Below are 13658 nucleotides of genomic sequence, written 5' to 3' on the forward strand. Positions count from 1 at the left end.
TTTCTATTGTTGATTTACTTAGGGTTGACAATGCTATAGAAATCAATTAATTATTGCATGGAAAAAATTAGAGTTAAAAAATAAACACAATCGTTTTCTAAATGATTAAATACCAGTGAGCGTAGATCTTTGTTCATATCAAGAAAAAATATTCACAGGTATAATTTATTTTTGTCAGTCTTTACTTTAAGAAAATCTGTAGATCATATTTTTTTTCTTAATATTTTAAGAAAAAAATTTCCTTTCAAATTTGCCTAAAGGTTGCTACGTGTAAGTAAAATCCTCTCTTCCAATTAAATGCAATTTTCAGTAGGTAGACAAAGAGTGGTCACTGCTTGAGATACATAATATACACACTCGAGAGCTGATTTCCTCGGCAACCGTGGTAAATTTCAAGGAAAAAAGGTTTTTCATAATTTGTGCAGAATCAGTCCACTTTAAAACCCCATCATTTTGGAAAAATAAAAGAAAATTGACAATGAGACTTATCCGATTTATTTTTCCCACAGATATAACCGCAATTTTTCAGTTGTTTAATGAATAGTTTAAAACTGGAATCATGAACACTCGTTCATTTCACTGTAATTTTTGTTAATTTGTAATTTCTCACTTTTCTAAGTTACTATAAATTACTCCAAAAGTTTTGACCAGACCAGCGGGGTCCAGATTGGTGCGACGCGCAGACATGGCGTCCGGTGGAGTATAGCGCGTAAAATCGGTTTCGTGAAAATGCGCGAAAAGAACCAAGAAGTATTGGTCAATATTGAGACAGGATTTGCATTAATTGTACTAATTGTGTCTCTTGGGACTTAAAAACAATCTCTTGACACTCGTATGGGAATCCAAAGAGAGCTTTTTGTTTCCCACTTTCAGACGCCATCTTGGATCTGCGCAGTGGGAATCAATTTTATTGCACATTTGATTACCGCTGCACCAGACATATATTATTATACTGATTAAAGTAGTTTAAAACATAAAGTTTGCTTCATTTATTTACTTATTTTTAAATAAATTTTAATTAAAAATATTTCTTGACTTTGTTAAATAATTTTTTTATTTTAATTTAAAATTAAATATTTATTAAAATCTAACGGTGCGCAACAGGAACATTAGATCGTAAAGTACTAAAATAATATATTGTGGGTAAACCGATTGGCTTAAGAGTTTGATGTAACATTAAATTGCAAATCATAACAATAACGAAAAAAATATCCCCGGGTTATATGTATATTTATATTTCACACTTTTGGCTATTTGCAGAAAACATTTTCACTCACTTAACTTATTTAATTTGCTGTTTAACGCTTTCCGTTTTGACATATGTACAGACTCAAAATTGACTGAAAATAATTTATGCTGTACCTTCATAAACTCAAATTTTAGAAATTAACCATTCAGCCTCAACTTTTTACAAATTTTAAGGGTTAAAAATTATCTTTTTATTTGGAAAAACTGGAGGGAAAAGCTGCAAACCCTGCAAAGATTAAGGAGTACGGAGGAAGCAAGGAGCAGGATAATTAATTAATCAATTAATCAGAAGTCGCATCTCAACAGGCAAGCATCAGGCGCGGTGAGCTCCGCGCATTAGGCTTTGGTAAACACAACACCCGCACGATCACAGTTCACAGTGTGGCAGAATATGGAGCACAAATAGAAACTTTATCGAAAAGTTGAAAATAAACAGACGAGAATGCGCTCTCGTGGTGCTTATTACAGCGGCAATTTATAGGCACTGGCTCGAGGGCGTTGCAAAAGGCAAACACTTGCTCCAGCAGCATGTAACCGCGGATAAACACGCATATATTCGCGCGTCTCGGCAGCTCTGAGTGAGGGCCGCGCCCGCCACACAGAAGAGCGAGTGGAGCAGCAGAGTGAGAGTGTGCGTGACGTCAGTCAAGAGCTCCAGCAATAATTTGCCCATGCTTCTCGCTCGGATCTCTTCTTGCAATAAAAGCAGCCATTTTTCGAGCTGCACGTCGAATCGCTGCTCCGACTCGGCGCGATGAAGTCGTCCGCCGGAGGAACCGAGTACCATGCGCTTGCCATGAACTTTGTCATCATCCTGCTGCTCCTGCTCATCGTCTACCTCATGTGGCACACGCTTTGACCCCAGGTGAACCCTCTCTAATCACTCTCTTCCTGATATTTTCAATATAAAATTTAAAAAAATAGGTGCATATTTCAACAAGAGTAATTATTATTTATCTTAAATGTAGAGAGGACTTTTTAAGGAAAGATGGATATAAACTGTACGACTTGCCTTTTATTTTAAGGAAAAAAATCATTCGCTACAAAATGTATAAAATACAAATGAAAAATTTAATTATGAAAGAGAAGAAATTAAACTGTGTGTATATATCTTTATTTATTTTTTAATTTTATGGCTTGTTTCAGATTCACTGATTAATTTAAATTGAATTGAGCACATTTTTGACTGATTCAAATGTATGAAAACTGTGACTGGCGTGTCTCGTGAGTGCACGTCTGTCAGCGATTCAATTTTGGCACGCCATAGCAGAGGTGCCGCCGGACTTTGGCTCAATTTCAGAATCCTCTAAGTGCTTGTTACTCATGAGTCATAACTTACAAGAAAAAATAAATTGATCTCGGAACTGGACATCCAGAAATATCATTTTTGACCAAAAATAAACTAAACATCGAAAACTGTGGACGCAAAAATAAACGATTTGATTTCAAATATGGGGGAACTCTTTAGCTTTAAATATTTTCACATTAAATTTACATTTGCAAATTCGTTAGGAGGGTCTCAAACACAAAGAGACTCCTTAATTATGTGAAAACCAACGTATTTGATCCATTTTCTATCGATATAAGAATAGTAAACATGCTTGTATTCGGATTAAAAAATAAATTGGATCGATATTTCATTTAAATCTAAAAAACCATATTGGCTGAATTATTTAAGTGAATTTGGAAGCTTAATTTAAAATTTTAAATCTTACATTGAAAACCAGTACAGACAGCAAATTTACCAAGTGAAAATAACCCAGCTAATCCATGTCGATTGATTTCTGCCATTGTAATATCTATTTTAAAGGTCCAGCAGGTTGAAAATTGAAATTAAACAAAATAATAATTTACAAATTTAAACTGGAGGAAAATTTAGCTATTTTTTACCACTTTAAATTATAAAACTCTCTTAAACCGATACTAAATGATTAAAACACTGAATTAAATCTTTGATTTATTCAACACATGTTAATTTTCTATGAAAGCAAAAATTAATTTTACATCGCTAAAAGCTATAGACGGCAGAGATTATTCTGTCCTTCGAACCTTTAAAAAAAACCAATTGCCGAGGAATGTAAAGTGATCGTCCGTTAAAAATAATCAACAGTATTGCACTTTATTGATAACAATTAAAACCCCCTCCTGCTCACCCTACTTTTGACAAAATTTCCTTAATAATAAATAATAAATAAAAAGTACTTAGATGCATTAACATTATCTTCTATATCAAATCCTCATATATTTGTCAGTTTTTTGGTTTTACTATCTTTTATTTTTTTTATAGTTGAGTTTTAATTGCCAATTACATTTTTGACCTTTTTTTCAAAACTGGTTAACAAGGCAAAATAAATATTAAACGTTTTTCCATAAATACGGAGCTAAAAATGTACGAACATAAATAAAAATAGCTGAAATTCAACTCACATTTCGTCAGATGGTAAAATATAAAAAAGCGACACACTATCTCATTCATTCGTTGTCAAACAGTGAAGAGCTATTTTTTCTTGGGTTAAATAAAAAAACAAATTAAAATATGTGAATATTTAATTTCCGTATATAATTAAAAAAAGGCACCATTGCGAGCCACGCAATTTCCATTTCCATTTCTCAATTTATATTTTTCCTATTATAAACTCTTATATAAATTCATTTCTATTTGCAATTGTGCGGGTGGTTCGCTCAGCATCAGCAGACGTTTTGAGCAAGGCGCTGGCACTAATTGCCTCATTACTCCGCTGGCATTTTCTTGCAATTAAATCGGTTGCGCAGTAACAGCACTCGCTCCTGCTGTCCAGGAGTCGAGAATTAGAATCAGGCCGTCCGAGTGCGCTCTCGCTTACACAAACCACTAGCTCTTCCAGCAGTCGCAGCGTCAATTAAACGCACGTCGTATTTAATTGAGCGAGCGCACCTGCCCTTTTCATTCCTACCTCGACCACTTTTTACCCTTCCGTCTGCTATTCAACCACGCTAAGTAAGAGACGGAAAAGGAATCGTTTCTCGGTACGATAGTGACAGTTATTGGAGCTGTTTTTTTTTTAAAAAAGGTTTTCTTAAGAGCAAACACACTGCAGGCAAGATGCTAACTTATTCAGAGAAGTGCACGAAAGATCTACATATACTGAATATTAAAAAAATTAATTGCCTACAGTGAAATTTTAAAAAGAGCTGAACATTTGTATTATTTGAGAATAAATTGGCTACAGGGTTTGCTTCTAAATCAAACTGTGAGGACGGTCTCCCTACTTGAAAACTTATTTTATTTCACAACAAAGAGTTTCAAACACCGTTGGATAGATCTCGACGAGAGGAGTTGAAATCTGCCTAAGAAAAATGCAGTCAAGAGCTGTAAATTTTCGGGAAAATTGTAAAACAATTCACCAGTTGCATAAACCCTAAGTGTTCGAAGCCGCCAACAGATGGCGCCACCGTAGACTTTCGATTTTAAGGCACTTCCGCTGCGATGTCAGACTCAATCTAGCTACTGTGCATTCTTCAATTAATTTTCTAATTTTTGACGTGCTGAAAACCAAAATCGGTTCAGCCAATCGCCGTAGAATCGTGAAAAACTATTTTTTGAAATAAAAAAATCTTTTCCAACGTTTCTACGGCGAATGGCTGGACTGATTTTGGTTTACAGCACGTCAAAAAAAGTAAATTAATTAAAAAAAATTAAAATAGCTAGATTGAGTCTGAAATCGCAGCGGAAATGCATTAAAACCGCTCAAAACAAAATTTTTAAGAAAGTCTGTGGTTGCGCCATCTGTTGGTGGCTTTAATAACTAAGGGTTTATGCAACTGGTCAATTGAATTTTAATTGCAAATCGAAAATCACGGGGCGCAGTACAGTTTTGTTGGGTTTTAAAGATAATCTGACAAAATTCACACTGTTGATCAGTCTTAAAAAAATATTTAGGGATTTTTACTAATTTTAAATTGGTGAAATTTAAAAGTTAATATATGCGTTGAACTCCTCTCGCCAAGCCCGATCAAAAGAACACCCAATTTAAGGTCATCTGTCAAGATCAAAGGTCACCAAGGGCAAGTTTAAATATTTCCGTGTGTTTTTTGGGAGTTTGAAAACTTTAAAAATCCGAAACATCCCTCAGAAGTGGTCTTAGGGTACGTGTGAAACGTAAAGTAAAAATTTCAACATGATTTTCAGCTTCCATTTTGAGAAATACAATTCTGAATCACAAAAAAAACATTTTTGCAAATATTTTGACCGCTAAATCTCGGGTTCTAACCGTCAGAAATGCAAAAAATGCATACCGTTTGATAGAAATATCTTGAAAACTGTATTTCAGTGCAGAAATAAATTGCATTAATATAATCCCATTTGGAACCAGATGAACTGACTCCAATTGAAACAAATTGACCTATTTCCCACTGACTCGATTATAAAGCCCTCAATGGGTACAACAGCCTCTGAATGAACTTGCAGTCAGAACTAGTTTGCAGCGCTTCAGCTGCGTCTAATCCTGCATAATTGGTTCGGCGGAGCAGCCACTCGGAAGCTCAAAGCCGGCAACTAACTCAGACGCAAGACGCGCATACCTTTCCTTTAATACCTGCGGCCGTGGATAACCGGATTAAACGTTGGCCGTTTATCTCAACGCGAGAGAAGTTTCAACCAGAGCAGTCCGAAAAATGCAGCTCGTTCTGTGTTTCGATTCCGACGAGATGCTCGTTTGGAGTTTGGAGCGCGGCCAGCGAAGCCACAAAACAGATGAGCGATGGGATGTTGATCTGAGTGAGTTTGTGCTCGCTTGAAAGGCAGCCACATTTTCAGATTTAGACATGAGCGCCGGACAGAAGTACAATTGAAGGACGCTGGTCGCTGACCTACGCAGCACCAAAGCTGAAAAAAATTAGCCAGTAAATAACAAAATTTCAGGAAATCGCTTGGATTTATTCAGAATGGATGGAAAAAATTAAATGTACTGTAAAGTGGCTGTTTTACCCCCTCATCAGACAGTAATTCAATTAAAATTTGAACAAACTACATTCCAATTCAATATCTTGCTATATAGGAATTTAAAATTATTGAAAAAGGTTTATTTGAATTCGTATGTTTGAAAAATTGTTCTAGATGATTTATTTCTGCCTCATAAATTTGGAACGCGCAAAAATCACAAACAAACAAAACGAAGGCCGTTCGAACGCGGCTGGTGTCTCGCACGCAGCCGGTGGCGCGCCGATCATTTCGCTAAAAATACACCAACTTCTGGAAATGCGTGGCTGCGCTCCGGTGAAAAAAAACCCGTTGAATTCTTCGACACTCGAATTATGAAAAGCGTCCAGCTGACTTCAGCTTCTTTGTGGAGGATGTGCTTATTAAATTTTCCCTGGCGCAGAAAATCATAAATAGATTCGTTCAAAAGCAGATTTTTAAAATGGCCCAAATTGATCCTGAATTTGAATTTAAAACGACACGAATCGAAGTCAAGCAAAGCACATTTATTTACAATAAACGTTTAATTTTTTTATTAAACGGGCAAAGTCTTAAATTCAGTTTTTATTTTTTCCTGATTAAATTCTAGCCAAAATTGAGCTAATTAGCAGTGTTAATTTTTATAAAAGTGGCTGCCATGCTTTTCAAATGGTCAAACTGTCTCCTTACTTTAAATCCTATTCTATTTCACAACAAAGAGTTTCCCTGAAAGGTTTCATACGCTTTTGGACAGATCTCAACGAGAGGAATCGAAATCTGGCAAGAAAATGTTGTCAAGTGCTGGAAATTTTGGAGAAAATTTGAATTTTCACTGAAGAAAATTGTAGAATAAATTAATTATTGATCAACTGCTTATTACATCCAAGAATTCAAATTATTTTCAAATTGTTGCCTTGCATCGATCCTCTTAAAAGGAAATCACCTCATTTTTCCTTTCAAAAAATGTTTTCCAAGGTGAAATAGAGAGTCTAAATACCGTTTGGTGCAGGAAACACGAGCCTCCTTTCGTCTACAGCGAGCCAAAGTAAATTTTTATTTAGAGACGCGGCGCCACGAGTGGCGCGGGCGGAAGAAAAACGGGCATTTCCGCGAGGATGAAATTATTTGGCAGAATCCGCGGCGGCGCTTGTACCTGACAAGTGATTGATAGTCCGGAGGCGCCTTAGCGGCCGGCAGCAAATTGAATGTGTAAGACTCTCCAGCCTAATGAACCGGCCGACTTGACTAAGTGGATTAGGCGCACAGCACAAGCAAAGTGCGAGAGAGTGAGAGAGTGAGTCAGAGCGGGGCTCGAGTCGAGTGTAGTGAGTGTTAGAGAGCGGCTCAAGTTGCTCAGAAATAGCACATTTTCGAATGGGAAAATCGAAAGTTGCCCCATCAAAGGGTTTAATTTAGATGGAATGAAGAAATATTTCTTCCGATTGCTAAATTACAGTTAAAAGTAATTTAACGTCAGACACTCATTAAGAATTACAAAATTTTGATTTTAATTTAAAGCCCAAAACTATTTGAAACGGACTTGGATGATTCAAAAACAAAAAATGCTTATAAATTAATTTACTTTTTTGTTTAAATTTAAGATTATTTATTATTTTTTGAATTCTTGATTAGTTTTCAATAAATTAATTTACTTAATCGGTCAATTCTTAAGAATGTTGAGATTTGTCTTTTTTTTTAAATAAATTAAGTTCACCAAAGTAAATATCAAAACATTTAAAATTATAATTTTATCTAGTTCTTGTATTGTGCTGATAGAGAAAATTAAACTGAATTCTTCATTTCTGATATTGCAACAAAGTTTTTTCTTAATCTTCCTTGGGTACCTTCCAAAACGCCGCATTTTTTTCGGAAACACATTACAAAAAACTGTTGTTTGCGAGTATTTCCGAAACACATCATGTATTCTTATGTAAGGTAAAAAATTCCCATGAGGGATGACCAAGACTTTGACATTTTCTAGAAAATGACGAAAATTTGGCAATTTTCTCCGCTCAAAAGATCAATTTGTAATTTAAATCCAGCCCCTTTTGTAAAAAATTCCCATGAGGGATGACCAAAAATAGGGATTTGACAAAATCTGTATTAAAGCCACTGGTTTCATCAAATGACCGAAATTATCAACAAAATTATAGGCTTTTTGGTACGAAATATGATTTTTTCTGGCACTTGTTTCAGTCAACATATTGATCGAAGGGTTAAGGCCTCTATTTTCGAAACATTAAAAATAAAAAATCTGTGTAAGTCCGCTATTGATACGGCTACAAAGTTATTTAATTTAGCAATCTCGCCTGTTGCATCCTACGGTATTGAAGCTATTTGGTCACATTTAAATTTAAATGATTTCAATAAATTAGAAAGTGCTAAATCTAGATTTTTTAAAAAGGCGCTAGGAGTTGATAAACGAATGCGTTCTAGATTGGTTTATGAACTTGTACAGACCGACCTATTTGTAAATGAGCTAAAATCAAAATTCTCTCTCACTTGTTCTGAAGCTTTTGTCAAGTTTGTCAAGTAATATGAATATCAAAAAGCAAAATATTGATCCAAAATTCTATTATACTCCCGCAATGTTAAATACTGATTGGAAGAAAACGAATTGTAAGGATCGTTCCATGCTAACCAGATATTATTTTCATGGATATCATTTTCTTATTTGCACAAATTCTTGTTTTCACCTGGATGTTACTGACAAATGTAAATGTAGTTATTGTAATGCTGATCTGTATAGTATGTACCATATTCTTGATTGTCCTCTGAAACCTTTGACTTTAACCAAAGCTGCCTCATATAAATGCTGGAAATAGTTGTACGCCGTTGGCGTTGAATAAATATTCTATTCTATTCTAATATGATTTTTTCAGGTTAAATTAAGAAAATTCCAAAACTGGTGGGTTTTACAAACGGTTTTTTCGCGCAAAAAACCAGTGGTGCATATTTGCGCAGTGCAAAAAAACATCATTAGACCAATCAATACAAGTCTAAATTAGTTAAATACTTAAAAATAGAAACATCATAAATGTATGTGCTAAAAATTTTCAATAAACTGGAAATTTTTGAAATAAATGTTAATATTTGTCCAATGATTTTATCTTTTCGATGGATGCAATTGGGATTTTTTATGCTATTTTACATTTTAGACGGGTCTAAGATGGCTTATTTGATTTTTTACAACTATTTTATTACAAAATCACCACATTTTAGGAAGATTCCAAGAATTTAAAACTTATTTGATCATCTTGAAAAAAATATTATTCGTACAACAACAAATTGGGAAGATATTTAAAAATTAATATTAAAATCATTTATGGAATATCCCTGAAAAAACGATCAGCGAACGGTTATATTTATAATTAATCTTTGTTGTGTTAATTTTTCACAATAAAATTGCTAAAAAATTTCCTCCTGCCAAAATTTAGTGAAACGTGTCGTTTTCAATTTAAATTTTTAGGTGCCGTATTCTACATTTGTGACAATTCTAATTTTTTTTAGCACCATAATAATATTTTACTTCATGCAGAGAAGCAATCAATTTAAATATAAATGAATTTCAGCCCCTTCAAGATTAACAACATCCTGTGGCAAGTTTCTCAGAAATTACTGCCGAATATGTTTATGACTTGCTCTTAAGTTGTAGCAGCAACAAGCTTAAATAAATCAGAGCGGCTAACGAGGAGAAGGACATAACAATTTCACGGGCGTGAAATAATGAGATCGTGTCGCTTAAAGCGTCAGCGGAGCGCTAATGCGTGCCGTTTCTCAGCCACTCGCGGCCTCAGCTTAAGGGATGACGAGGAAGAGAGAGAAAGAGAGAAAGAAAAGAGCAGTGTGTTGATGAAGCGATCGACGTGCCAAAAGTTGTCAGCCTTAATCGCGGCGGAGGCACAAAAAGCCGTTTGATGTCTCATTTGCAAATTAGCAGCCTTGTTGCCAGCGCGCGATTAACGACTCGCGACTCGCGAGCCCGCGCGGATCGGGGTCAAGATTCGGGACGAGCCGCTGGAGAGACGCGGCAGCTGCATTTCGGCCTTTTTAATTATCACCGCCATAATGATGGCGCCCAATGTGGTTCGCTATATTTATAAAACAGATCTGCTCGGAGCCCACGCCAAAACTTGCTGCCGCACTGCTGCTCGAAAATCCGATTCCAGCCACTCCCTGAAAAGCGATAAATTCGTATTTTCAATTAATTCAATGGCTTGCAATTTATAAAATCATTATTTTGTACTAAAAAATAATCATTCCGTGCTAAATTTGACATTTTTCTAGAAAATGACGCAATTTCGGCAATTTTCTCCGTTCGAAAGATCAATTTGAAATTTAAATCCATAGCCCCTGTTTTAAAAAAAATCAGCACTCTTTCGCACTTTAGTGCAAAACCCGAAAAATGGACGCGTTTCATCGCGGGAGGCGTATTTTCAAGTCAGAAACCGAATCCGGCCAATAAGTGAATTTAAAAATTAATAAAACCAAACACTTTTAAATAGCGCAGATTTTGCGGGTTTCAGAGATTAGGCTTAAAAGACTTAGAATTCAACGGCGTGTCTGATAAACTTTGGTTTTTAACTGTATGACCCATAGGAGCCGAGTTATAAATTTTTAAAATAAAAAAAACGCGATTTCTATGTGTCACTTGCCAACTGTTGTTTTCAGGGCCCAGGTGGAGCCCTATGGGTCAGACGGTGCAAATTTTGGTATAAATCAACGCCCCTTGGTTAGGCGCATCCGCCCGTGTGCGGTTTTCCAAAATCGGACCATTTTTCGAATTTTTACGAATTATTTTCGGTCGAAATATTGGAAAAACTCAAAGTTTACAAAAATTTCAATTTTTCCGCCTTGACCGTAATTCAGTTTTTAGTTAATTTACATTTATTTTTAATATATTACTGTCTCCTTATTTATTTCCGTTCTAATTTGCAATCTGTTCCCATTCACATCAACATAACAGCCCCTCTTCTATTTTTATTTAATTCGAACGGCTGGCCATTTATTTTACGAGCTGCTTGGATGCACTCGGGTGCCAAGAGATCCACGTCGCTGAACAAAAGTCAACGACGAAAAATGGTCTTCGGGCTTTTGGCGCAATAAGTTTGGGAGGGGCTCGTTTGTTATTCTTTAATTACGAGAGCCGACTGGCTCTGCGCACTCTGCGTCGCGCTTTGTTTTGTTTAGGCGCTGCTTTATTTTGACAGGCGAACACGGTGTTTTGTAAAAATACGTCGAGAGCCCTCCGACATTGTTCACACAAAATGCTTTCCCACTTTTTAAAGAGCAATTATCCGCGATGACGGCTTATTCCCGTCCACTCTCGCGCTACTAATTTCCGACACCTTTTAGTTTTGGTAAAAGTGCTACGTTTTCATCAGTGGTTTACTAAAAAGCTGAAATTTTGGATGTTTATCGTGGAAATAATTCTATACAAGAGGATTAAAACCTTCCAAATCCTAGAAAATCCTTGTTGCCAATGCATGAACCCTTAAAATTCAGATGAAGCCAAAATTGACGGTAAATTTAAAAGCTATTTAAATGGTGAGAACGACTGTCTCCCTACTTAAAATCTGATTTTATTTCACAACAAAGAGTTTCCTTAAAAGGTTTCATACACGCTAAAAATAAACAGAGCTAGGTAAATTTTAGAATTTTAGTTTTAAAATTGAATCCTTGAATCCTTCGGGTCATTTTATGATTTGGCAACAAGGATTTTCCAGAGTTATCGCCGAAAGGTGAATATATTATTTTTCAAACGTAATTTCCGATGTTGTCGAGCGATAATTCCGCGCTATTGAGCGATGAGGCGACCAAAGCGGTGTTTTTATCGCAGGAACCATACTTGAATAAACAGCAGTCCCATTAAATAAGCGCGTGTCGACCATGCAAATTGGCTCTTCTTCCGTGCGGGAAATTTCACCAAAAGTGCACGGATTTCAGATTTATCAGCGCAGAAACTTCCGTCCCCTCGAGAGACTTTTTGGTATCTTCGAAAGTTTGAACTTCCTCGAATAATTATGGAAAATCGTGGAGCGTGCGGTCTTTTATTAATAACGGATCAAAATATTTAACTGAAAATGAAATTAAAATTTAAAAAAAGAAACATCACTGTTCGGTTGATGAAAAACATTAATATTTTTTACTGACGCCCTTGTAAATGTTTTTCATTTAGGAGCCAATATTTAAACCTGTTAATACACCAGTTGTATAAGCCGCCAACAGATGGCGCCACCGTATACTTTCGTAATAATTTTAATTTTAAGTCACTTTCCGTTGCAATTTCAGACTCAATCCTGCTGCTGTGCATTCTTTACTTAATATTTTTTCTTTTGACGTTCTGAAAACCAAAGTCAGTCCAGCCATTTGCAATAGAAACGTTGAAAAACATTTTATATTTTAAAAAAATAGCATTCTCACAATTCTACGGCGATTGGCTAAACTTATTATTTTGGTTTTCAGCATGTCAAAAGAAAAAATATTAAGTAAAGAATGCACAGCAGCAGGATTGAGTCTGATATCGCAGTGGAAGTGCATTGAAATTGAAAGTCTATGGTGGCGCCGTTTGTTAGCGGCTCCCATCACTAAGTAAACATGCAACTGGTGTGTAGGAGGAAAATAGTATTTTTATTAAATAGAGAATAACAGACCTAGCACCTAAATGAAGTATTATTAATTTGAATCGTATTGATAAGAGGATGATTGATGGGTATCTATATACAATTTGGACTTAATTTTTTGCTGGCTTACAAAAGAATAATTCGATCAAAGAGTCACATTTTAACTATTTTTGTTAAATATGATTTAATAATTAAATTAAATATTATTTATTTGAAATAAAAAATTTATTTTATAAAAATTTTTAATTAAGTAAACAAAAGAAATAATTTTAAGCATGAAACTTTTTATTTAATAGTAAATAAAATAATTAATAACATAAAGTAAACAAAAATTCTCACCCCAAAAAACAGTTAAATCGCATGGATGCTCGATGCTAAATTTTAATGACATTTGAAAGACGTGCAAGATAGATTATAAGCAATGATATTAATATTTTCTGCAAGCAAATAATTATAAATTAAAATCCAAATAATAATTTAAATATCAAACGCAAGCTTGGGTAGCAGTAGCGATCATCTCGCTGAAACTCAAGATCAAAATAGCAGCAAATCTTTAATTGGAGGAAATCCTGAGGAAATAATATTGTTTTGGTCAGTTCCTTATTTTTGTTGCGCTCTAAGAAAATTTGAAACATTTGTTAAGGACAAATAACCGATTAAAAATACTAAAACAAAGCCTCATGCACATATCCTGGATATCGGTCATTTTCCAGGAAAGCTGTTCATTCCCGCCATTAACGCAATCATAAAAATAGTGCGCAATAAACTCTAGAAACCCTGGGCTCTGCTCAGCTTTGTCCTGAAGGAATGGTTGAGAATTAGTGCGAACAGGTCTTAAAGTGATTTACGAC

This window comes from Cloeon dipterum, chromosome 2 (assembly GCF_949628265.1).
Source record: "Cloeon dipterum chromosome 2, ieCloDipt1.1, whole genome shotgun sequence".
NCBI classification, from domain to species: Eukaryota; Metazoa; Arthropoda; class Insecta; order Ephemeroptera; family Baetidae; genus Cloeon; species Cloeon dipterum.